Source organism: Phyllobates terribilis, unplaced genomic scaffold, assembly GCF_046119375.1.
Source record: "Phyllobates terribilis strain yellow unplaced genomic scaffold, ASM4611937v1 Scaffold_1__5_contigs__length_1240528914, whole genome shotgun sequence".
Lineage (NCBI taxonomy): Eukaryota > Metazoa > Chordata > Amphibia > Anura > Dendrobatidae > Phyllobates > Phyllobates terribilis.
Genome location: NW_027362761.1, coordinates 238,307,822 through 238,333,128, shown reverse-complemented (window position 1 = coordinate 238,333,128; position 25,307 = coordinate 238,307,822). Strand labels below are relative to the sequence as shown.

General features: G+C 47.3%; 1 protein-coding gene and 1 long non-coding RNA gene across 3 annotated transcripts in view; one reads left to right on the top strand and one right to left on the bottom strand.

The window, feature by feature from the left end:
* LOC141255734 (uncharacterized) overlaps positions 1-25,307 on the top strand; it is a 971,797-nt gene that overhangs the window by 720,642 nt on the left and 225,848 nt on the right. The gene's annotated exons all lie outside the window — the stretch shown is intronic.
* Positions 12,385-25,307, bottom strand: part of LOC141255813 (uncharacterized) — a 34,102-nt gene continuing 21,179 nt past the window's right edge. The window contains exons 2-3 of the long non-coding RNA XR_012316801.1: positions 14,595-14,736; positions 12,385-12,569 (exon numbers count right to left, since the gene is read on the bottom strand). This is a non-coding gene — a long non-coding RNA (uncharacterized lncRNA). The remainder of the gene's footprint in view (positions 12,570-14,594; positions 14,737-25,307) is intronic.

The following is a 25,307-nucleotide window of genomic DNA, read 5'->3' as shown; positions in this document are numbered from 1 at the left end:
CAGTTATGTGGATTGAAAAATGAAAGAAAGCATGTCTTAGAAGTTGAGGAGGATAAGATAGAAGCACAAAAACATAAAAAGGAGAGTCTCTATAGGGGTTAACGCGACATTACATGTGATGCATCACATTTTGATAAACATGGCCATTTCTATTTATTAGGCTGTGTTGGAAGTGAGGATTCACAGCCTTCTTTGGTGGTTGTTTGAGGGTCCCTGTCACTTTGGACCTCAAGGGTAGAACAGCATACAGGAGTATTCCTCCCATCATTATGATTGAAACAAAATCAGTAGATCTGCCTATGAGAGTTTAGATTTGTCACAGGTTCCAGAAGTCATAGCACTAGTGTGAACATAGCCGTGCATAGATTTGGTTAGATATTTTCGATCCAAGTTAGCTTTTTCTGTATGCAAACATTATTAACTGTATGACAAGTAAACTGTTATTTATATGGGGAATGGGCAGGTTACATACCATCTGTCTCCTTATGAGTTTTTAAAGATACTTTGATGTTTATGTACACACTTGCTGTGCTATGCTGTTTTTCTGTTCTTTATTTTTTTTCAGCACCACATTGTATGTGATATATTTGTATAATAAAAATACTAATACAAATATAATCTCCTTTCTTATGTGCAGAATTTGTTTGATGACTCTTTCTTTCATATGCCATGGAGGCACTAGTTATGATTTATGTATGTTAGTTGATGGTCATTGATGCAAGTTGCCTAGTCTAATGAGTTTCTTAACAACACTCTGTGTATATGTAGGGGGTCAGCCCCTGTCAAGAACTGAATTACACTGTGATTTTGAGAGACAATGCTCTCCTCTGATTTGTATGGACTAGTCCTTTTCCCCCTGCAGCTGCTGTGTGTTGGTTTGAGCAAGAAGCAGGAAGTGTATGATCAGGAAGAAGAGACTTGTGCATGTGTTAGACTGGACTATAAGAGTGTCCTAACACAGAGAGACTGGTAAATGAACTATCGGCTTCAAGAGAGAGGATAGTTACTGCAGGATCGTGTCAGAAGGAAAGATTCGCATCGCACAGCCAAGGTGGTTTTTCCCAAGCACCTGTAATCTGGAGAGAGACATTGTGTTTTGGGCTATTGGCCCTCATCAGTGCAAAGTATGAGAATTGATTTGGCTAAGTGAGAGGCTCTGGACTGAGGTCTAAGGGGTAACGTTTCTCCTTGTGAAGAGTGACATACCAGTATCAGTTATCATACTTTGCACTGACAAGGGTCAATAGCCTGAAACACCTTCAAATTGAGATTCAGATTTGGCTTTTATCCTAAGTCATATTGCAAGACTCGTTAAAGGGTCGATTGTGGCTTGTAGGATTGCTGCTTCCAACAGGTGGCGCTATAAAGTTCAAATATTTGGGCATCGCTACACTCGATCTCCTCTTGCCCCACTTCAAGTGGACCGGGCGAGAGGCCCGAATCTATAAATTGAAAAGTGAACAGCTCTTCAGAGTGTCCAAGTGTGGGATCAGCTGTCTCTGGGTACTCAGCATGGTGGCAGGAAGGAGGATCAGGGTGAGAAATATGCGGTCCAGACTCACGGCTACTGAGACTTGACTGTGTGGAAGACAGGGTGGTGGTGGTGGCCAAGTGACTGGAAGCATTATCCGTTATCCAACCAACAACCTTTTGACACTGCTCTGGGTTCAATAGTGGTGTGTTGCGGTCCCCTAGAAATTGGGACAGGAAGGTCAGGCGAGAAGATGTGGGTGTTTGTTGTGGCACAATTTCAGCTTGCCCACGGCCTTGTCCTCGGCCTCTGCATGCACCATTACCATCACGTCCAGTTCCTCATCCCTTGCCTCGTGCCTTGCCCATTTTAAATGGAGGACAGTATCTTCCACGCTCACAACAAATGACTGAGTTTGGAGCGAACTTATGTGAGCCGTTTGACGGAGAAAACACAGTTTTAAATACCTGGCATGTAGGTAAGTAGTTTGAACAGCAAACTGCTGTGAATTGCTTCACTGACACACTGACATTTTTTTTTAATGGAGGTCAGAAATGGCAGCATTTTCTGAAAACTTATATGTAATCCTTGTGACGGAGAAAACACAGTTTTACATACCTGGTCTGTAGGTAACTGTTTTGAACAGCAAACCAGTGTCAAAAACTTTACTGACACACTGAAAGAAATTTTTAATGGAGGCCAGAAATGGCATTATTTTCTGACAACGTATATTTGAGCCGTATGACGCAGAAAACACAGTTTTAAGTTGCTCGCCTGTAGGTAACTATTTTGAACAGCAATCTGGTGTGAATTGCTTCACTGACACACTAAAGGAAATTATTAATGGAGGCCAGAAATGGCAGTATTTTCTGACAACGTATATGTGATCCGTGTGACAGAGAAAACACGGTTTTAAATAGCTGGATTTTTAGCGCTGTAATATGGAAAGGACCTGGCTTTATTCTGCAGTGCCAACAAGCAAATGGCGCAGAAAAAAACGTGTTCTCTGGATTGCTTTTTAAGCAAATTATGAGGATTAAGATGCAAAAAAATTATTCCTGGCCCCTGAGACCTGGGCCTATTTCTAGAAATATAACAGCAGCCGAAGGCAGAATTGGAATGGAGCCTCTTGTGCTATGTGCACTGCAGTCTGTTATATACCCTGCCTGCCTGCCTATATACACTGCCTGCCTGATATCTCTGCAGATGGATTAGTTAGTCCTCAAAAGGACTGTTTGTTAAGATGGATATGTGTAATGTACGTTTTTTCTCCCTACAGTACCTAATACACGTTTAAATCTCTCCCTGAAACAGCAGCCGCTCTCCCTACACTGTCTGATCTGGAGTGACTGTGATGAGCATGGCGGCGCCAGGTCTGATATAGACCTGATAACGCTGTGCGGCCAGTCAATCACTGTAATGCCCACAACCAACATGGCTACGGCATTACAGTGCATGGCAGGAAATCCCAGCATGTACATTGACTCTCTAAAGAGCGCCAAACATGCAGGGAGGGGACCCGAGTTCCCGCCCGAGCAACTCGGAAATACTCGCCGAGCGCCGAGCTTGTCAAGCACCATGATGCTCGGGCGAGTACCGAGTGGTGGCGAGTGCGTTCGCTCATCACTAGTGTTGAGCGAGCATGCTTGACACTACGCGGTACTCGCCCGAGCATCACGCTACTCGGGATGTTCGGCGAGCACCGAGCATTTCCGGGTTACTCGGGCGGGAGCTCGGGTCTCTGCCCTACATGTTTGGCGCTCTTTACAGAGCCAATGAACATGAAGGGATTGCCAGACAGTCACTGTAATGCCGCAGCCATGTTGGTTGTGGGCATTACATTGATTGGCTGGCCGCACAGCGTCACCTCGAGTATTTAAAACCGGGCACCGCCATCTTGGACACAGACAGCCGGGATCAGACAGTGTAGGGACAGCGCTGCTGATTTAGGGAGAGATATATACTGTAATATAGTTAGTGTAGGGTCTGTAAAGGCTGCCAAATCAAACAAACAGTCCTTATCAGTACTAATATCCATCCCCGATATCAGGCAGGCAGGCAGGCTGTATAGCAGACGCAGTGGTTATACCAGCAAACGCTACATTACAGTCCTGTGTGCTCCTGTTGCTGAAATTTCTGGACTTAGCTCCAGGTCCTGGGAGGCCAGGAAAAATCCTTTTTTTTTCATCTAAATCCTCTTTTTTTTTTCCTCCTTCACACTGTACAAATACCCATCTTATTAACCTTTTGGTGTCCCCCCCCCCCCAAAAAAAAAAAGTGTGTCTGTGACAGTTCAGACACAAATATATCTGTTTAAAAGAGTCTGGTGTAGGCCCGAGAAATAGAAGTGTGGTTTTGCAGTTCCACGGGTCAAATCTCTGTATTATCCACTATTGGGCCATTTTTACCTAAAAAAAACATTAATAGTGTCTCCTGATTGTTCAGACACAAATATATCTGTTTCAAAGTGTCTGATATACACCGGTAAATTATAACTGTGGTTTTGCCGTTCCTCGGTAAAAAAAACTCTATTATCCAGCTTTTGGTATTTTTTCCATAAAGAAAAACAGTAATAGTGTCTCCTGATTGTTCAGACACAAATATATCTGTTTAAAATAGTCTGGTGTAGGCCAGAGAAATAGAAGTGTGGTTTTGCAGTTCCACTGGTCAAATCTCTGTATTATCCTGCTTTTGGCATTTTTTCCATAAAGAAAAACAGTAATAGTGTCTCCTGATTGTTCTGACACAAATATATCTGTTTAAAAGAGTCTGTTGTAGGCCCGAGAAATAGAAGTGTGGTTTTGCAGTTCCACGGGTCAAATCTCTGTATTATCCTGCTTTTGTCATTTTTTGCGTAAAGAAATACAGTAATAGTGTCTCCTGATTGTTCAGACACCAATATATCTGTTTAAAATAGTCTGGTATACACCAGTAAATTATAACTGTGGTTTTGCCGTTGCACGGTAAAAAAAATCTATTATCCAGCTTTTGGTATTTTTTCCGTAAAGAAAAACAGTAATAATGTCTCCTGATTGTTCAGACACAAATATATCTGTTTAAAAGAGTCTGGTATACACCAGTAAATTATAACTGTGGTTTTGCCGTTCCACGTTTAAAAATCTCTATTATCCAGCTCTTGGTATTTTTTCCGTAAAGAAAAACAGTAATAGTTTCTCCCTGATTGTTCAGATTGTTTAAAAGAGTCGGGTGTAGGCCAGAGAAATAGAACTGTGGTTTTCCTCTTCCACGGTTTGCATTACTCTTTTTCCATTGATAGTGCGAGTGTAAGCTATTTTACTTCATTTACAATGGGCAAGGCGCGTGGCAAGGGACGTGGAACTGGACGTTCTGGTGATGGTGCGTGCAGAGGATAGGGCCGTGGCCAAGGTGAAAATGTGCCACAACCAACAGCCACATCTTCTCACTCCCAGTTCTTGACAGAATTACTAGGGAAGCACAGAACAACACCAGTATTGCGACCTGATCAGTGTGAACAGGTTATTAATTGGATAGCAGATAATACTTCCAGTTACCTGGGCAACAACACCTCCGGTCTGTCTTCCACACGGTCAAATTTTGGTAGCCATGAGTCTCGACCGCATACTCCTCCTCACCCTGATGCTCCTTCCTCCCACCATGCCGAGTGTCGTCTGACAGCAACTGATCCCACACTTGGACACTGAAGAGCTGTTCACTGGTTCATTTCCATATTTGTGCCCCTCGCCTGCTCCACTTGAAGCGGTGGAAGAGGAGATCCCATGTAGCGATGCCCAAATATTTGAACAGCCACGGTCACAGGAAGTCGACGCTGGCAATTTTTCACAAGAGGTGGACGATGACGAGACACAATTGCCAGGAAGTGAGGAGGAGGATCGTGGTGCGCAAGTGGAAGAGGAGGAGGTGGTGGATGATCTAGTAACTGACCCAACGTGGCAGGAGGACATGCAGAGCGACGCTAGCAGCACACAGGGTGAGGGAGGCAGAGTACCCCATCAGGCAGGAAGAAGCAGTGTGGTGGCCGCACACAGAAGGCAGGCAACAGTTCCCTGTAACACCAACACGAGGGACGTTGCCAGTACAACCGGTAGGTCTTCCAGAGTCTGTAATTTTTTAAAGACTCTGCTGATAACTCCAAAAAGGCCATTTGTACCACCTGCCATGCCAGCATCAACAGGGGTGACAAAACTACCAGCCTGACCACCACCAGCATGATCAGGCACATGGCAGCAAAGCACCCGACTTTGTGGGGTGAACCCCAGGGTCCACGACCAGTGTCAGCGACCACTGCTTCTTCCGCTGTTGTGCATGCAATAGAATCCCCTGTTGTGTGTGCAAGGCAATCCCCTGTCCGTACTGCAAGCAAAGAAGCCCCCACCTCTCAGTCTTCACTTCTTATGGCAGTTTCTCAAGAAACAGCATCAACGTCCACGTCCCACCACAGCGTTCAATTGTCCATATCCCAGACCTTTGAACGAAAGCGGAAATTCGCAGCCAACGCCCCACAGGCCACAGTCCTAAATTTGCACATTTCACAACTGCTTGCATTGGAAATGCTGCCTTTTAAGCTGGTGGAGACGGAATCTTTCCGCAACCTTATGGCGGTGGCCATCCCTCGGTACTCGGTCCCCAGTCGACACTATTTTGCCCGGTGTGCCATCCCCACACTACACAAGCACGTGTCCCAAAACATCTACTGTGCCCTCAACAACACAGTTACTGGGAGAGTCCACCTGACAACGGACATGTGGACAAGTGCTTGTGGCCAGGGACGGTACATCTCCCTGACGGCACACTGGGTAAACATAGTGGAAGCCAGGACCCAGTCGGACCTTGGGACGGAACACATCCTCCCCACACCGAGGATTGCGGGCCCTATGTCAGTCAGAGTTGCCCCCACAGTGTACAGCTCCTGCGCATCATCCTCCTCCTCCTCCTCATGTTCAGCCTCCATCTCAGATATCACCACATCAGTTACAAACTGGAAGCACTGCAGTACTGCCTCCACCAAGCGGCAACAGGCTGTGCTGAAACTCATAAGCTTAGGTGAGAAACCTCACACTGCTTGTGAGTTGTGGACAGCTGTGAAAGAGCAGGCAGATCTGTGGCTGAGACCGCTGAACCTACATCCAGACATGGTCGTGTATGACAATGGCCGTAACCTGGTGGCGGCTCTGAGGCAAGGCGAGATCACACACGTACCATGCCTGGCTCATGTGCTTAACCTCGTGGATCAGCGGTTTCTTAAATCGTACACCGAGTTGCCAGATCTGCTCGTCAAAGTACGCCGCATGTCAGCTCATTTTCGGAAGTCGGCTACAGCTTCCGCCACCCTTGCTGTGTTGCAACAGTGTTTGCAGCTTCCGTCACACCGACTGGTGTGTGATGTCCTCACTCTACCCTCCACATGTTGCAAAGGATTTGTGAGCAGAAGAGAGCAGTTGTGGAGTACCAGCTGCAACAAGGCCATCGATATTCAGGTCAGACTCCACACATAAGACCTCAGGAGTGGACCTGGATGTCTGACATATGAACCATCTTGACAAACTTTGAGGAGTCCACCAAGATGGTGAGTGGCGATGACGCCATCATTAGCGTCAGCATTCCACTTGTCTATCTTTTGCAACGCTCTCTGCAGGGAATTAAAGAGGAGGCATTGCAGCCAGAGCATGATGAGATGGATCAAGAAGCCGTAGCGGTCGATTACACACAGCCCAGCCTCATCTCATCCCAACGTGCATTGGGGGACAATGAGGGAGAGGAGGAGGAGGAAGAACAGGAGCTCATATCATGCGCTGTAGACGGTAGTACCTGTACAACTGTCATACCATCGGTTCAGCGTGGGTGGCCTGAGGACAGAGGGGAGGAGGAGGAGGAGGAGGAGAGCATGGTCAGTCATCATCTTGGTAAGGACACGGAAGTCTTGCCCGTTACCAGTCTGGCACGCATGGCTGACTTTATGTTACGCTGCCTTAACCGTGACCCTCGCATTGTCAAAATGTTGGGTGACAGTCATTACTGGTTGGTGACACTTTTAGACCCCCGCTACAAGGAGAACTTTCACTCTCTTATTCTTGAGGTGGACAGGTCTACAAAAATGGGGCAGTACCATAAGGCCCTGGCTGCAGAACTGTTAAAAAAATTCCCATCTGAACACGCTAGCGGCAGAGGTCACAGTTCGTTGCCCAACCAAGGCGTACATGCGAGAGAGACGCAACTCCAATCCAGCAGAGGCAGGGGAACACTGTCAACGTTCTGGGACAGTTTTCTCAGACCCTCCCTTTGGACAGACCCTGAGGCGCGTGGTACTCTCACAAGGAGTGGAAAGTTTCAAAAGATGGTGAGGGAGTACCTTGCCGACTGTACCAGCATCCTCCGTGATTCCTCTGTGCCTTTTAATTATTGGGTATCCAAGCTGGACACTTGGAATGAACTCGCTCTGTACGCCTTGGAGGTCCTGGCCTGCCCTGCCTCTAGAGTGTTATCGGAGCGTGTTTTTAGTGCCTCTGGGGGAATTATAACTGAAAAGCGCACTCGCCTGTCAACTGACAATGCTGACAAGCAGACCCTTATCAAAATGAACAAGGGCTGGATTGGGCCAGACTTCTCATCACCACCAAATGACAGCAGAGTAACATAAAGTCAAATCCACTGTGTTATTTCGGGAGGTGTATTCACATGCAACGCTACACACCCACACATGGGTATACGCTTCCTCATTTCGGCTGTTTTATGTTCTTCTCCTTATCCTCAGCCTCCACCACCACTATACCACCAGGGTGACCGTGGTCCGTGTTGCCATTATTGAAAGTTCCTCCGTGCTTATTTTTGGCAGCTTTTCCTTGGAAGACATAAGCAAAGACTATGGGAGACCCACTCCCCAATAATGGGAATAATATTTTTAAGATGCTGTACTGTATGGCTCTTGTAAGGGGCATTAAAACCGTCTTGTTAAGCTACTACGACCTCCACGTCTCTTCCGAGGGGCATTAAAACAGTCTTGTTAAGCTACTGTGACCTCCACGTCTCTTCCGAGGGGCATTAAAACCGTCTTGTTAAGCTACTGTGACCTCCACCACTCTTCCAAGGGGCATTAAAACCGTCTTGTTAAGCTACTGTGACCTCCACGTCTCTTCAAAGGGGCATTAAAAGCATCTTCTTAAACCACTCTGAACTCCACAGCTCTTCCAAGGGGCATTGAAATGTTGTTTTTAATTACCTCTAACCTCCACGACTCTTCCAACGGGCATTGCATTTCCTCCTAATTTTAGTCATCTTTTTTCAATGCAAAGGCGAAAACTAAGGGAGACCCACTCCCCAATAGTGGGTAGATGTTTTTTAGTACGCTGTAATCCACGTCTGTTTCAAGGGGCATTGCAGTTCCTCATAATTTTTGGAAAGCCTTCCATTCACTGCTTAGGCCAACAGTGTACAGGAGACCCAGTTGCTATAAATGGAAAAAACACTTTAGGTAAGGCCCTCTGACCTCCATGTCACTTCCAAGGGGCATTGGAGTGCCTCGAAATTTTTGGTAGGCATTGCACTCACTGTATGCCCTATAACTGTGTTGCTGAACTGCTCCATTTTTTACAGAAACATATCCTACAAGACATGTGTGGTTGACTGGCCTGAAATTGATGTGAATGGTCCCTGTTCCTCCTGTTCTTTCTCCTTTGCCACCACCTCATCCATCATTTATCACCTGAAGCTTTGTTTTAACGGGAGTCATAGAACTGGGATAGTAGCAGGAAAACATCCAGCAATCCTCGGAGGAGGTAGGATATGCGCCAAAATGCTGACCACCTCAGGCCTATCCGCTACTACATACATATGCTTGCATTCCAAGAAAACAAAGCAGATGCTAACTTCCATCATCATCATCATGCTCCTCACCTTGGCACTCTCAACTCCCCTGATGGAGAAGCCATGGCCCACCGGAGGAGTCTGGTTCTCTGGTGTGCTCGTCCAATGCTGCCCTAAAGCAGGCCAGGCTAAGAAAAGTGTGGGGGAAGGTGACAGGAGAAATAGAGGAGGCTGGGGACCATTTATGGACACCCGGCCGCCCCCAGGCGGCTGGGGACCGTGTGTGGACACCCGGGCGCGGGGCGGCTGGGGACCGAGTATGGACACCCGGCCACCCCCTGGCGGCTGGGAACCGAGCGTGGACACCCGGCCGCCGGGCGGCTGGGGACAGAGTATGGATACCTCGCTGCCGAAGCAGCCATGAGGTAGTGGCCAGCTTCGGCCTCCTTCAAACTTAAAGGCCCCATTTCAAGTGCAAGCTAGCAGTTTGGCATTTCAGCCTGCGGGTGGGTGGGTGGCAGGCTGCACACTTACGCTTGCATTAAAAGAAAACAAAGCAGATGCTAACTTCTATCATCATCATCATGCTCCTCACCTTGGCACTCTCAACTCCCCTGATGGAGAAGCCAGGGCCCACCGGAGGAGTCTGTTTCTCTGGTGGGCTCGTCCAATGCTGCCCTAAAGCAGGCCAGGCTAAGAAAAGTGTGGGGGAAGGTGACAGGAGAAATAGGGGCGGCTGGGGACTATTTATGGACACCCGGCCGCCCCAAGGCGGCTGGGGACCGTGTGTGGACACCTGGCCGCGGGGCGGCTGGGGACCGAGTATGGACACCCGGCCACCCCCTAGCGGCTGGGGACTGAGTATGGATACCTCGCTGCTGAAGCAGCCATGAGGTAGTGGCCAGCTTCGGCCTCCTCCAAACTAAAAAGCCCCATTTCAAGTGCAAGCTAGCAGTATGGCATTGCTGCCTGGGGGTGGGTGGCAGGCTGCACACTTACGCTTGCATTAAAAGAAAACTAAGTAGATGCTTACTTCTATCATCATCATCATGCTCCTCACCTTGGCACTCTCAACTCCCCTGATGGAGAAGCCAGGGCCCACCGGAGGAGTCTGGTTCTCTGGTGGGCTCGTCCAATTCTGCCCTAAAGCAGGCCAGGCTAAGAAAAGTGTGTGGGAAGGTGACAGGAGAAATAGGGGCGGCTGGGAACTGAGTATGGATACCTCGCTGCCGAAGCAGCCATGAGGTAGTGGCCAGCTTCGGCCTCCTCCAAACTAAAAGACCCCATTTCAAGTGAAAGCTAGCAGTATGGTATTGCAGCTTGCCGATGGGTGGGTGGTTGGCTGCATACTTGCGCTTGCAATGCAAGGAATGGGGGAGGTACAATTGAACACTGCCCTGGGACTAGGACTTGCACGGGGATAGTTGCACGTCTGCATCTTCTGATGCGGCAAGGATCACTTCTGATGGGCACACTTTTAGGCAGTGACCTGGGAGTCAGAGATGCTTACAGGGGTCTTCCCCATGCTGTTCCATGTCTTTTCAGCACTGTATGCATGTGTCACACAGCACATGGCCAGATAAGGTTGTAAAATGTTAAAATGACATTTCCTGGTGAATGCATTTGTCACGGTTGAAAGCAATAAAGTGCAAAAACGCATGAAAAATGCTACTTGTGAACATAGCGCAAGGTGTGGAGGAGTATTTTGTTTTTGGTTATTTATTTTACCTTATACACAAGTCTTTACCCTGGAAAGGAAATTCCTTAACATACTTCATAGGAAAACCGTTTCAGTTTCGTTTTTGAACGTTTTATTGTGAATCCGTAAAAGTAGCTTAATACCTCTGACCATGTTGTTGACAGCAGTGACCTGGGGGTCAGAAAAGCTTCCTGGGGCGATCCCCATGCTGCCCCCATGTCTTTTGAGCACTGTCACTATTGTTTTGGGCACTTTTTAGGCTTTCTACAGACTGCCGGGGGTGCCGCCGCAAAAATGCTCGGGTCTCCCATAGACTAACATTGGGCTCGTTGCTCGGGTCGAGCACCCGAGTATCACGGTGAGCTCGGCCCGAGCTTCGAGCACCCGAGCATTTTAGTGCTCGCTCAACACTACTCATCACTACTTATGATCAGACCAGGCAGCTGATACACAAGTAGAATTGTAACTGGTCCCTACACTCCCTACCACTGAATTGATTCTTTTACGACTTAATTAAGTACTGAACACCCCGCGCACCCGCGTCCTAGTGACGTCTTAATATGCGGCTTAACGATGCAGTTGACTCCCCGCGTATTCCACGTCTTAATAGAGGATTGGTTGACCCCACGTGCCCGCGCCCTAATGGCATCTTAATACACGACTTATCAGCAACTTCACTCCCTGCGTGTCCCACGAATTAATACACGACTTAATAGAGGATTGGTTGGCCCCGCGTGCCCATGCCCCAATGGCCTCTTAATACACGACTTATCAGCAACGTCACTCCCCGCGTGCCCGCGCTACAAACAAAGAAATTTTCCTAAATTCTCAAGTGTATACTTCTGCGCCCCTGCGTACAAAGATCGTTCTAATGGGACGGAACACCTCAGAAACCACAGAGCAGAAGTTAGCCAGGAGCGACTACACACCAGAGTTCTTGGAATCACACAGCGGGGACCCGACCAGTCGCACGGGGCTGTCCCTAAGGGCCAATCTAAACACCACAAACTCACCAGAGACCGCTCAAAATATGAATAAGCACTACGGATTCATTAAACCTGCAGACTTACCGTATTCAGTGATGACAATTGATTAGGCTCTCGCTTTGAGCAGTCCCGGCTCATCCGTAGGTGGTCCGGTGATGGGCACCCCAAAACCTAGAGTCCCCTCGAGTGTGATCTGAGTCACGGCACCATTTGTTTCACCAATTAAGATACACTAGGTAACTGCTCTCCTCCAAATTAAAGATGTCCGAGTGCATGCCAAGAAGCTAATCAACCAAATTTGCTAATCTGATCGAAAAACTTTCTTCAGAGACTGAACCACGCAAAATGGCAAACTTTATTACATAGACATGGGGTTATATAGTATTCTACTCCTATGTGGGATTAGTAAAATTCATTGCTCTTTCTGTGATAACTTGGCACACTGCAATTTGCTCATCCATGTATCTCTTGGCCTCAGTAACGCCTTAGGAATTCTGATGGGAAGGGTGAAGTCGTCTCTCAGCGCCATCTTTGCCAACTTGACATGAATCTCTCTGTTATCAGCCATGCACATGCATACATCATTCCCAGGAAATCATTTAGTTGTTCATGCCTACAATAAGAACAGAAACTGTTAGTTATATATTCATTAACTATTAACATAATCCATGTGCGTATACACATTTGCATACATACACATAGATTATTCCATCATCTCTATATTAATTCACACTGATTAGGTAATCTATTTAAAGAAACTAATTGATTTTCTATAATATATATATTTTACCTTGACACAAGCACCATGTGATAGTGCAGGGGGAGCTGAGTAGATTGATATATAATTTATAGGGAAAAGCTTCAGTATAACCTGTGATTTAATAATTTAATCCTCTGCTCTTTCTGGGGATTTTTGGTCCAGTGGGCGGTCCAATCAGTGATTGACACCTGTCTCTGCAAGCACATTTATACAAAGGAAGCTGTCAATCACTGATAGGACTGTCCACTGGGCTGAAAAACCCAGAAATAGCAGAGGTTTAAGTTATGAAAATACAGATTATTCTGCTGCCTGCAGATTGGACTGCACTTTCATTGGGACACATTGAGAGAAAAAAAAGAATAGTCAGTGTTTGGAAATCCCAGATGTGGTAAATATATCTCACCACAACTCTTTTCTAGTTGGTGCCATAAATTATTATATGTACTGGAAACAATTCTGTGCTGAGGATATCACATTTTGTGAAAGAATGACTCTAACAGGACATAATGTTATACTAAGAAAAAGAGAAAAAAGCCACTACAATAAAGTAAGTATTTCTTAAAAACTTGACACGACTAAAAAAAAGTAGTATATATACGAGAATTGTGTGTGTTAATCTCTGTTTAAAATGTCTAAATGATACAATTATTTTACAATGTAGAAATGTATTTGTTGCATATAGTAGTATACTGTACATTTATACTGCATTACAATAAATAACATGTATTATATATCCTTATTGAATCTTATTGTAACCTGCTATAAAAAAAAACTGCAAAATAAATTATGCATTAAAATGAATTTAATAAAATAAATTTGACATAAAATAATGATGAAATTGGGGATGAAATTGGGGGTGAGATTTTTTGTATTAGTGTTTGTCAGTGGGTATACCTGGGGCTCACTCTGCCGCATGGTGATATAAAAACCTTCCCCTACTTCTAATCTGTTCTTTTCTATTATCCGTTCCTGTGAAGCTTTTCTAAAGGGAAAATAATAGGAACTAAATGACAAGAAAACATCACAACAGGGGATAGGGAAAGGTATAGCAATCAATTAAAATCCCTCAATTGACTTGTATTAAGCAAGGCCGCGCACGTCTGGTCAGAAAGTGACCGGAAATAGGCATATCACAATCATATGATTGCTCAGTCTCACCACTGGCACCAAAGAACGCACGCTGCACGAAATGTGAGGGTTCACAAGTATACAGTCACAAAGATTGACTGCAGACTTACATGATAAACCTGGACAACCCCTTTAAGATATTCAGTAAGGTATTTTTCAACTGCGTGTAAAAGTGGGGTATAATGTATGAGAATGAGTGAGACTGTGCAGATGCCCAGGTATGGCAACCCCTATTGTCCTGAGAATGGGGAAATGCTGTTGTAAGGCTTCTCTTATTATGAGGAATCCTCATACCAAGAATCTGTGAGTTGGACACATTAACCTGACTTAAGACCTTGAACACTGCAGGAAGAGATAGAAGTGGTTCAGAGATTGCTATAATCTCGTCATCAGCAAACAACCCAATGTTATGTTCTGCACCAATTTTGATACCACAGATGTCCCTAGCAGAGCTTGTCATTTCTGACAGTGGTTTCATGACCAGGGTAGGCCACTGTGAAGGGGGAGAGAGGAGGGGAGATGTTATATCACCCTTTGTGAATGGTGGATCTTGTGTTTATTACTGTTCTATATTTCATTGTAATCCTGCCTGTAATGATAGTGAAACTGCTGAAAAGCCATCTGGACAGAACAGGAAGTATGAGTTTAGTATAATGTGTAGTTAGCCTGTGTGAAAATTTCAAGATTTCAATTTCTTTAATATAGGTAGTTTTTTTTTAATTTTTCAAATTGGAAATTTAGCATACAAACCTGGTTTCAAAGAAAAGTCACTATACTTTTAAAGGGGTTTCCTCAAGTTGTCTCTTGAGCAGCTCAGGGCTCTGCAGTCTTCCTACATTTTTCTCAGTTTCTGGTTTCTAGCAGGTTAAGCTCTCCTCCTTAAGTGACAGTTCTGGTGAATAGTAAAACTACAGTATTGGTAGCGTACAAGTTCTGCTTTAACATATTCAGCTATCAGTGGTTTATTCTGGAGTGTGTACACTACTATCACTACATTGACAGGGCTGAGCTGATAGCCAAGATTAGAAGATCTGATCTGAAAGCTGTGGGCTGGTGATTTATAACTGTATCTCTTCAGAAGATGAAAGGGTTGAGAAGGGAGGTGAGCAGCTAACTTTTATATTGAAATCAATGGGCTGGAGAGAGCTAACTAGAATAGTAAGAGTTAACCCCTCTCCTGGTATGTAGCTACAGCACATTCTTGACCATCGTCTGGAAGCTAAGCTCCATAGAAAAGAGCTTTACACTATAAAAGATAAACCTGTCATTGCAGGAGAATGATAAAAAAGCAAGTCAATTGCAAACTTGCTTATTTTCATGCTGTCTAACAATGTAAAGCAATTTAAGAATGATACTACCCCTTTAATTTTTATTCAACACATATTTATAGTTTTAAAATCTACACACCAAAGAATACCCACATAATTAACTGTTTTTAATCGTTAAAATAATAAATGAAACTATATAAGTTTGGTAGTGATGTCATTGTACTGACCTGTAGAATCATGTTGTCTTTTTTACTGCACAATGAATGCTGTAAAAAGGAAGCTCAAAAATAAATGACGATATTTAGTTTTTTTCAGCATTTCACACCATTTGGTTTTTTTTTCCAATATTTCAGTACATTATATGGTAATGTGAGTGGTGTTATTCAAAACTAAAACTGCACCTGCAAAATACAAGCCTTTATACAGTTATGTGGATTGAAAAATGAAAGAAAGCATGTCTTAGAAGTTGAGGAGGATAAGATAGAAGCACAAAAACATAAAAAGGAGAGGCTCTATAGGGGTTAACGCGACATTACATGTGATGCATAACATTTTGATAAACATGGCCATTTCTATTTATTAGGCTGTGTTGGAAGTGAGGATTCACAGCCTTCTTTGGTGGTTGTTCGAGGGTCCCTGTCACTTTGGACCTCAAGGGTAGAACAGCATACAGGAGTATTCCTCCCATCATTATGATTGAAACAAAATCAGTAGATTTGCCTATGACAGTTTAGATTTGTCACAGGTTCCAGAAGTCATGGCACTAGTGTGAACATAGCCGTGCATAGATTTAGTTAGATATTTTGATCCAAGTTAGCTTTTTTGTATGCAAACATTATTAACTGTATGACAAGTAAAATGTTATTTATATGGAGAATGGGCAGGTTACATACCATCTGTCTCCCTATGAGTTTTTAAAGATACTTTGATGTTTATGTACACACTTGCTGTGCTATGCTGTTTTTCCGTTCTTTATTTTTTTTCAGCACCACATTGTATGTGATATATTTGTATAATAAAAATATTAATACAAATATAATTGTAACGGGTCTGGGAGGCGGAACATCTGAGCTTCTATACAAGGGGGCGGTCCTTGTAAGGGAGCGGGTGGCGACCAGGGAAGACGGGCAGGCAGTCACAGCAGGTGACCGGGACAGTCTCTGAGTGAACGGGCTGGAGGTCACGGCAAGTGACCGGGGCAATCTCTGGATGAACGGGCAGGAGGTCACGGCAAGTGACCGGGGCAGTCTCTGGATGAACGGGCAGGAGGTCACGGCAAGTGACCGGGGCAGTCTCTGGATGAACGGGCAGGAGGTCACGGCAAGTGACCGGGGCAGTCTCTGGGTAAAGGGTAGGTACGACCTGTGATGGCTGAGCCTCCAGGTAGGCTAGCAGGCAGATGGTAGATGTGTGCTCCCAGGTGAGCAAGCGAGAGTCTCTGGATAAACGGGTGGTCACAGCATGTGACGACGGAGCCTCCAGGTAGGCCAACAGACAGGCAGCAGATGAGCGCTCCCAGGTGAGCGGGCAGGAGTCTCTGGAATGGCAGGTGGTCACAGCACGTGACGGCGGAGCCTCCAGGTAGGCTAGCAGGCAGGTAGCAGATGTGCGCTCCCAGGTGAGCGGGCAGGAGTCTCTGGAATGGCAGGTGGTCACAGCACGTGACGGCGGAGCCTCCAGGTAGGCTAGCAGGCAGGTAGCAGATGTGCGCTCCCAGGTGAGCGGGCAAGCTGGTCCATAGACAGACTGACAGGAGTAGGAAGGCAGACCGTCGGACCTCAGGCTAGCAAGCAGGTAGGAGGAATGTCAGGCAGGAAACAGACAGCAAACTGGCAGGTTTCTGGCAGGTAACTGGCAACGGGACCTGAGGGCTGAAGCAGAGTAGTGAACAGTGCAACAACATTGCTCGGGCACCTCCATTTTGGAGGAGGTGCCTTATATATGGTGAAGTCCTCCGGCCATTGGCCGGGGACTCCTTAGGACGGCGCGCGCGGCCCCTTTAAGAGGGAGGGAGCGCGCGCGCGCGCGCCCTAAGCACAGTGGCCGGGAAGGAGCGCGCGCTGCCAGCAGAGTGGGAGGAGGACGCCGGGCTCGGAGCAGAGGGGTGAGGGGAACAGCGTCCCTGCCTAGCAGAGGGCAGGGACGCCGGTGCTACAGTACCCCCCCCTTTAGGCCCCCCCTTTTTTAGGCCAGAGAGAAATTTAGCTAGGATGAGAGGGGCATGGATGTTCTCCCGGGGCTCCCACGTTCTCTCTTCAGGACCAAACCCCTTCCAATCTACTAGAAAAAAGGTCCTCCCTCTTACCCTTTTGGTGGCCAGAATGTTCTCTACCTCAAATTCGTTTTCAGCGGAAACCGGAGCAGGAGGCGTACCTGTAGACTTGGAAAAAGAGTTAAGTACCACAGGTTTGAGGAGAGATACATGGAAGGAGTTAGGGATCCGCAAGTTGGCCGGGAGTTTCAATTTATAGGCCACCGGGTTGATCTGACTGATGACCTCCAGAGGACCGATGAACCGAGGCCCTAACTTATAGGAAGGAATCTTGAGCCGGACATACTTGGACGAGAGCCAGACCTTATCCCCTGGACGGAATTGAGGAGGATCCAGACGTTTTTTGTCAGCATGTCTTTTCATACGCTCGGATGACAGAAGGAGTGCGGACCGGGTACTCTCCCATATGGAGGAAAATTTGTTAACAAGAGATTCCGCAGCCGGATTGTCCACCGAGGTGGAGACGGGAAATGGGATCCGAGGATGCTGACCGAAGACAACAAAAAACGGGGATTTGGAGGAAGATTCGCTCTCGTGATTGTTGTAAGAAAATTCGGCCCATGGCAGGAGATCCACCCAGTCTGAATGGTGGGCATTGACGAAGTGCCGAAGGTAACTGGTCAGGTTCTGATTGATCCGCTTCACTTGACCATTAGACTGTGGGTGGTAAGCGGAGGAGAAGTCCAGGGTGACGTCTAGCAGTTTACAAGTAGCTCTCCAGAAGCGTGAGGTGAACTGTACCCCACGATCCGACACGATGTGGAGGGGCAGGCCATGAAGACGGAAGATGTGGCGGATGAAGTCTTTAGCCAGCTCGGGTGCAGACGGCAGGGGAACGAAATGAGCCATCTTGGAAAAGCGGTCAGCGACCACCCAAATGACCGTACAACCGGCAGAGACGGGGAGATCAGTTATAAAGTCCATTGCTATATGCTGCCAGGGGGCAGCAGGTACTGGGAGCGGAAGGAGGCGACCGGCTGGCAGATGTCTCGGAACCTTGTTGCGGGCGCAGGACACACAGGCAGAAACAAAGTCTATTACGTCCTTGTGCAGGGTAGGCCACCAGTAGTGCCGGGTGATAAGCTGGAGGGTCTTTTTCTGACCGGCGTGGCCAGCTAGTTTAGATGAGTGACCCCAGTGTAGGATCTTCTCCCGATCAGGTACTGATACGAACTTCTTACCGGGAGGGAGACGATTTAGACTCACGGGAGCCACCTGCATTACTCTGGCGGGATCGATGATGTGTTTAGGTTCTTCCTCGAGATCAGACACCAGAAAGGATCGGGACAAGGCGTCCTCCTTGATGTTTTTGTCAGCCGGGCGAAAATGAAGAATAAAATCAAAGCGAGCAAAAAACAAGGACCACCGAGCTTGGCGCGGGTTAAGTCTCTGGGCATGCTGGAGGTAAGCCAAGTTCTTGTGGTCAGTGTAAATTATTACGGGTGAAGAGCCCCTTCGAGCAGGTAACGCCACTCCTCCATTGCCAGCTTGATGGCCAATAACTCTCGATCTCCTATAGAATAGTTGCGCTCAGAAGAGGAGAAGAGTTTGGAAAAGAAGCCACAAGTTACCATTCTCCCGGAAGATGATTTTTGGGTAAGTACCGCTCCGGCTCCAGAGGAGGAGGCGTCAACCTCCAGGAAGAACTGCTTGTTGCCATCTGGGCGATGCAGCACCGGGGCGGAAGAGAAGGCCTGTTTTAAGGAAAGAAAGGCCTCCTCTGCTTCGAGCGGCCACTCTCTGGGATTAGTGCCCTTACGGGTGAGCGCGGAAATTGGGGCAGTCCGGGAAGAGAAGTGCGGTATGAAGAGGCGGTAGTAGTTGGCGAAGCCCAGGAACCGCTGAATGGCCTTCAACCCCTCCGGTCGGGGCCATTTCTCGATGGCAGACAGTTTCTCTGGATCCATTCGTAGGCCGGTCTGAGAAATAATGTAGCCCAAAAATGGAAGCGAGGTCTGCTCAAAGAGGCACTTCTCATATTTAGCGAAGAGGTGATTCTGCCTGAGCCTGAGCAGGACCTGACGAACGTCTCTCCGGTGAGTCTGGAGATCCGGAGAGAAGACCAAGATGTCGTCCAGGTACACCACTACGCAGGAGTAGAGAAGGTCCCGGAAGATGTCATTGACCAACTCTTGAAAGACGGCAGGAGCGTTACAGAGACCAAAGGGCATTACCAGATATTCATAGTGGCCGTCCCGGGTGTTGAATGCAGTCTTCCATTCATCCCCTTGACGGATACGGACGGATACGGACCAGGTTGTACGCCCCACGGAGGTCCAGTTTGGTGAAGATTCTAGCCCCCCTCAGATGATCAAATAATTCTGGAATGAGCGGAAGGGGGTACTTATTCTTCACCGTGATCTGGTTAAGGCTTCTATAGTCTATACAGGGACGGAGAGAGCCGTCCTTCTTTTTTACGAAAAAGAAGCCTGCTCCCGCCGGGGAGGTAGATTTCCGGATGAATCCCCTGGCCAAATTCTCCTCAATATATTCGGACATCGACCGGGTCTCAGCAGCGGACAATGGGTAGATACGCCCACGGGGAGGCGTAGTACCAGGTAACAGGTCGATAGGACAGTCGTATGGTCTATGAGGGGGTAATGTCTCTGCCTCCTTTTTATTAAAGACATCAGCAAATGACCAATAGGGAATCGGAAGTCCAGGTAGATTAGTTGGGGTAGGAGAAGGACGGGCGGGATGAACAGGAACCAAACAAGTCTTATGACAGTCCTGTCCCCAGCGAAGGACTTCTCCGGTCTGCCAGTCAAGCACGGGTGCATGTCTATGGAGCCAAGGTAGACCTAGTAAGAGGGCGTGAGAGAGTCCAGGCAGAACATGAAAAGAGATACTCTCAGAATGCAGCATTCCCACCTGCAGAGTTATGGATTCGGTGATGAGTTGGATGGGACGTGGTAAGAGGCCCCCATCCACAGCAGCGACAGATAAAGGTATAGCCAGAGGATTGGTGGGAATGCGGTATTTTTCTACCAGGGCCTGTGAAATAAGATTCCCGGCCGCTCCAGAGTCAAGTTGGGCTAGTTCGAAATAACGATTCTCCCCGCAGATAATTGAGACTGACAGCAGCAGAGATGGAGAGGATTTATTCTTGTCTAGGTCGACCTCTCTGAGCGAACCTAGACACAGGCGTTTCCCGACCTCTCCGGGCAGGTACGGATCCGGTGCTCCTTACTGCCACAGTAGAAGCAGCTCCCCTCGGCACGGCGTAAGTCCTGACGGGTTTTGACCATCTTGGTCTGGTCGACCTGCATAGGCTCAGGAGAGTGTACCTGGGGAGAAACGGAGGGAGTGACGGGTTTCTGAAAAGTAGGAGCTAGACGTGGAAACCTCCTCTCACGGGTGACTTCTTTGGCACGCTCCTGGAACCGTAGGTCAATCCGGGTGGCAAGAGTTATTAGGTCATCGAGAGTGGTAGGAATGTCTCGACCGGCGAGTTCATCTTTAATACGGCCGGACAGACCGTCCCAGAAGACAGATACCAGAGCGTCGGTATCCCAGGCCAGCTCCGAGGCAAGGGTACGGAACCGTATGGCATATTGGCCCACGGTGAGACTTCCCTGACGGAGGCGTAGCAGAGATGATGCGGATGAGGTCTTCCGTCCAGGTTCGTCGAAGACTTTCCGGAAAGCCGTGAGAAAGGCAGGCAAGTCGGACACCAGGGGGTCTCCTCTCTCCCATAGAGGATTTAGCCAGGCCAGGGCCTCCCCGGTGAGATGGGACATGATGAAGGCAATCTTGGCCCGGTCGGAGTTAAACTGGTGGGACAGGAGTTCAAAGTGCAGGGTGCACTGATTTATAAAGCCCCGAGCCTGAGCGGAGTCACCTCCGAAGCGAGGAGGTGCAGAAAGCTGGGGTCCGGGGTAGGATACCATAGTATTGGTGGGCAGCGGAGCTGCCGGATTGCGAGTCATGGCACTGGCGGTGGTTGCTGGTGGAGCAGTCAGAGTGTCCAGGCGAGAATTGACATTCCGCAGGTGACCCAGGATGGACTCCTGTTGGGACCTCTGACGGGACAGTTCATGACACAGGTCCGAGAGTGAGGGAGCTTGGGTGCCACCGGGTTCCATGGCCCGAGCAAACTGTAACGGGTCTGGGAGGCGGAACCTCTGAGCTTCTATACAAGGGGGCAGTCCTTGTAAGGGAGCGGGTGGCGACCAGGGAAGACGGGCAGGCAGTCACAGCAGGTGACCGGGACAGTCTCTGAGTGAACGGGCTGGAGGTCACGGCAAGTGACCGGGGCAATCTCTGGATGAACGGGCAGGAGGTCACGGCAAGTGACCGGGGCAGTCTCTGGATGAACGGGCAGGAGGTCACGGCAAGTGACCGGGGCAGTCTCTGGATGAACGGGCAGGAGGTCACGGCAAGTGACCGGGGCAGTCTCTGGGTAAAGGGTAGGTACGACCTGTGATGGCTGAGCCTCCAGGTAGGCTAGCAGGCAGATGGTAGATGTGTGCTCCCAGGTGAGCAAGCGAGAGTCTCTGGATAAACGGGTGGTCACAGCATGTGACGGCAGAGCCTCCAGGTAGGCCAACAGACAGGCAGCAGATGAGCGCTCCCAGGTGAGCGGGCAGGAGTCTCTGGAATGGCAGGTGGTCACAGCACGTGACGGCGGAGCCTCCAGGTAGGCTAGCAGGCAGGTAGCAGATGTGCGCTCCCAGGTGAGCGGGCAGGAGTCTCTGGAATGGCAGGTGGTCACAGCACGTGACGGCGGAGCCTCCAGGTAGGCTAGCAGGCAGGTAGCAGATGTGCGCTCCCAGGTGAGCGGGCAAGCTGGTCCATAGACAGACTGACAGGAGTAGGAAGGCAGACCGTCGGACCTCAGGCTAGCAAGCAGGTAGGAGGAATGTCAGGCAGGAAACAGACAGCAAATTGGCAGGTTTCTGGCAGGTAACTGGCAACGGGACCTGAGGGCTGAAGCAGAGTAGTGAACAGTGCAACAACATTGCTCGGGCACCTCCATTTTGGAGGATGTGCCTTATATATGGTGAAGTCCTCCGGCCATTGGCCGGGGACTCCTTAGGACGGCGCGCGCGGCCCCTTTAAGAGGGAGGGAGCGCGCGCGCGCCCTAAGCACAGTGGCCGGGGAGGAGCGCGCGCTGCCAGCAGAGCGGGAGGAGGACGCCGGGCTCGGAGCAGAGGGGTGAGGGGAACAGCGTCCCTGCCTAGCAGAGGGCAGGGACGCCGGCGCTACAATAATCCTTTTTTATGTGCCGAATTTGGTTGATGACTCTTTTTTTCATATGCCGTGGAGGCACTAGTTATGATTTATGTATGTTAGTTGATGGTCATTGATGCAAGTTGCCTAGTCTAATGAGTTTCTTAACAACACTCTGTGTATATGTAGGGGGTCAGCCCCTGTCAAGAACTGAATTACACTGTGATTTTGAGAGACAATGCTCTCCTCTGATTTGTGTGGACTAGTCCTTTTCCCCCTGCAGCTGCTGTGTGTTGGTTTTAGCAAGAAGCAGGAAGTGTATGATCAGGAAGAAGAGACTTGTGCATGTGTCAGACTGGACAATAAGAGTGTCCTAACACAGAGAGACTGGTAAATCAACTATCGGCTTCAAGAGAGAGGATAGTTACTGCAGGATCGTTTCAGAAGGAAAGACTCGCATCGCACAGCCAAGGTGGTTTTTCCCAAGCACCTGTAATCTGGAGAGAGACATTGTGTTTTGGGCTATTGGCCCTCATCAGTGCAAAGTATGAGAATTGATTTGGCTAAGTGAGAGGCTCTGGACTGAGGTCTAAGGGGTAACGTTTCTCCTTGTGGAGAGTGACATACCGGTATCAGTTATCATACTTTGCACTGACGAGGGTCAATAGCCCGAAACACCTTCAAATTGAAATTCAGATTTGGCTTTTATCCTAAGTCATATTGCAAGACTCGTTAAAGGGTCGATTGTGGCTTGTAGGATTGCTGCTTCCAACAGGTGGTGCTATAGAGTTCAAGTTCTCTTCCTCTCTGAAGAGGCAATTTGCATATTAAATTTCCCAGAGGAGCATTACATGGCGAATAAGCCTCCTTACCTTGGCAAGCCAGAGCTGGTATGTCGCTCTCCACAAGGAGAAACTTTACCCCTGTGATAATCTTATAAATGTGTGTCTGCTTTGAACTGTGTAATGACTGTGTATTGCCATGCAGAGCTGCTCCAGTTCATGGTCTGATCATACTACAGCTCCTGGCCAGGGGAGGAAGCAAAAAAGTATACAGAGAGCACTGGATCATTCTGTGCTGTGTATGGTACAGATCACTGCTTGTCTCTTTCTTCCAGCTCCCAATGAATTTCAAATTAAAGACGAACTTTCACCTAGTCAAAAGCAGCCAGTTTTAATCCCACTGCTCTCCTGAGTCTTCAGGACTTTTTTTTTTATTATTTTTTTTATCCGTAATAGGGTTCCAGAAATATGAGCCTTTTTATTTAGTGCTAATTTTTATGTTTTTACCAAGGGGGCGTTGCTCACAGGATTCTCTCGGGATGTGTCTTTGGCTGTTATGTATAATTACCCTGTGAGTCAAGCCCTCTTGGTTAAGACCATAAAAAGTAGTACTAAGAAAGGGCCATATCTTTGGAACTATATGTTGGATTTATAAAAATAATAAAGAATGAAATACTCTAGGGAGCAGCAGAAATAAAATAAAGGTAAAGGCTTTCCATTTTTACCTGGTGACAGGTTGTCTTTCAGAGGTAGAGACTGCAGAGGGGAAAACTAGTGAGAATGCAGGATATAACCCAGATAACTAGAAATAGAGGTCTCCATCATGTATGCACAGAGGACAGCATATTGTAAAAATTTACTTTGATGTAGGGTTACTCTTTAATAACTCATAGCTCCAAAACAAAAATAGATTCCACTTGGCTTATTTTGCACCGCTTTTTCGAAGTAGGAAGCTTTTTGGAATACTTAGTGAAATACTGTAGATTGCACTGCCACTTAATAAATCTGACTACTTTTCTCTAATTTACACTGGCAATTACTTACTGTATGTAATTTTCTTTTTGAAAGTGGAAAACTTTAGTTCAAATATGCTTTTAAAGGGGCTTTGTCACAAAGACAATCCATTGTCCTTACACTCCATCATGGCATATAGAAGTGATAGGATAAATGCCTGGCTTGGGCACCTCCTTTATGAGCCAGAAACAGAGAGGCACTCTTTAAAAGCAGCTCCTTTTCCACTGCACGAAAGAAAACTTTGGATTACAAAATCAGCTCCCATATTTAAATGGGTTATATATTGGGAGACCACCTTTCAATATTACTACTGTCACATAGCTCTAGACTATCTCTGTAGCTCCTCATCCTTAGGGGGGCAGGGCCGCTCACTGGTCAGTGAATAAATTAGATTATATTACATTCACTTCTTCCTTCTCCTGTGACTTCATCTGCCTGGGATTTAAACTGGGAACTCACTGTCCATAGGCTGCAGCCCCTAACTGCTGAGCTACATCTCTCAATGGTAAATGTAGGAGGATTTAGTTATCTTGACTCTACAATGCAGTCAATGAATCCAGAAGCAGCTCAGTATACATCTCCATAGAAATACATTGTGTATAACAATGTATTTTTATGGTGCCTGTGTACTGAGCAGAAGAAAATTATTTTTTTGATCCTCTAAATAAAAGTAATACATTTGTGAGCAATTACAAAAATATTGTTTTTTTCTGTGAGTCTCTGGTCTTGAGCCCACAACCGTACAACATTACTGACACAGACACTTATCCTGCAAAGCCACAAGCTATAGTGATTTATTGCTAGAATTCTTTCTACTTGATCTGTACTGCAGGATCTGCCTAGGATAGAAATTTACTGATACATAGTACACAGCGTATATTTCTAGGTATTTTTATTCTACATGGAGAATAAGATTTTTTCAACCTATAAAATTGCTAAAAAATAATAAAGAAA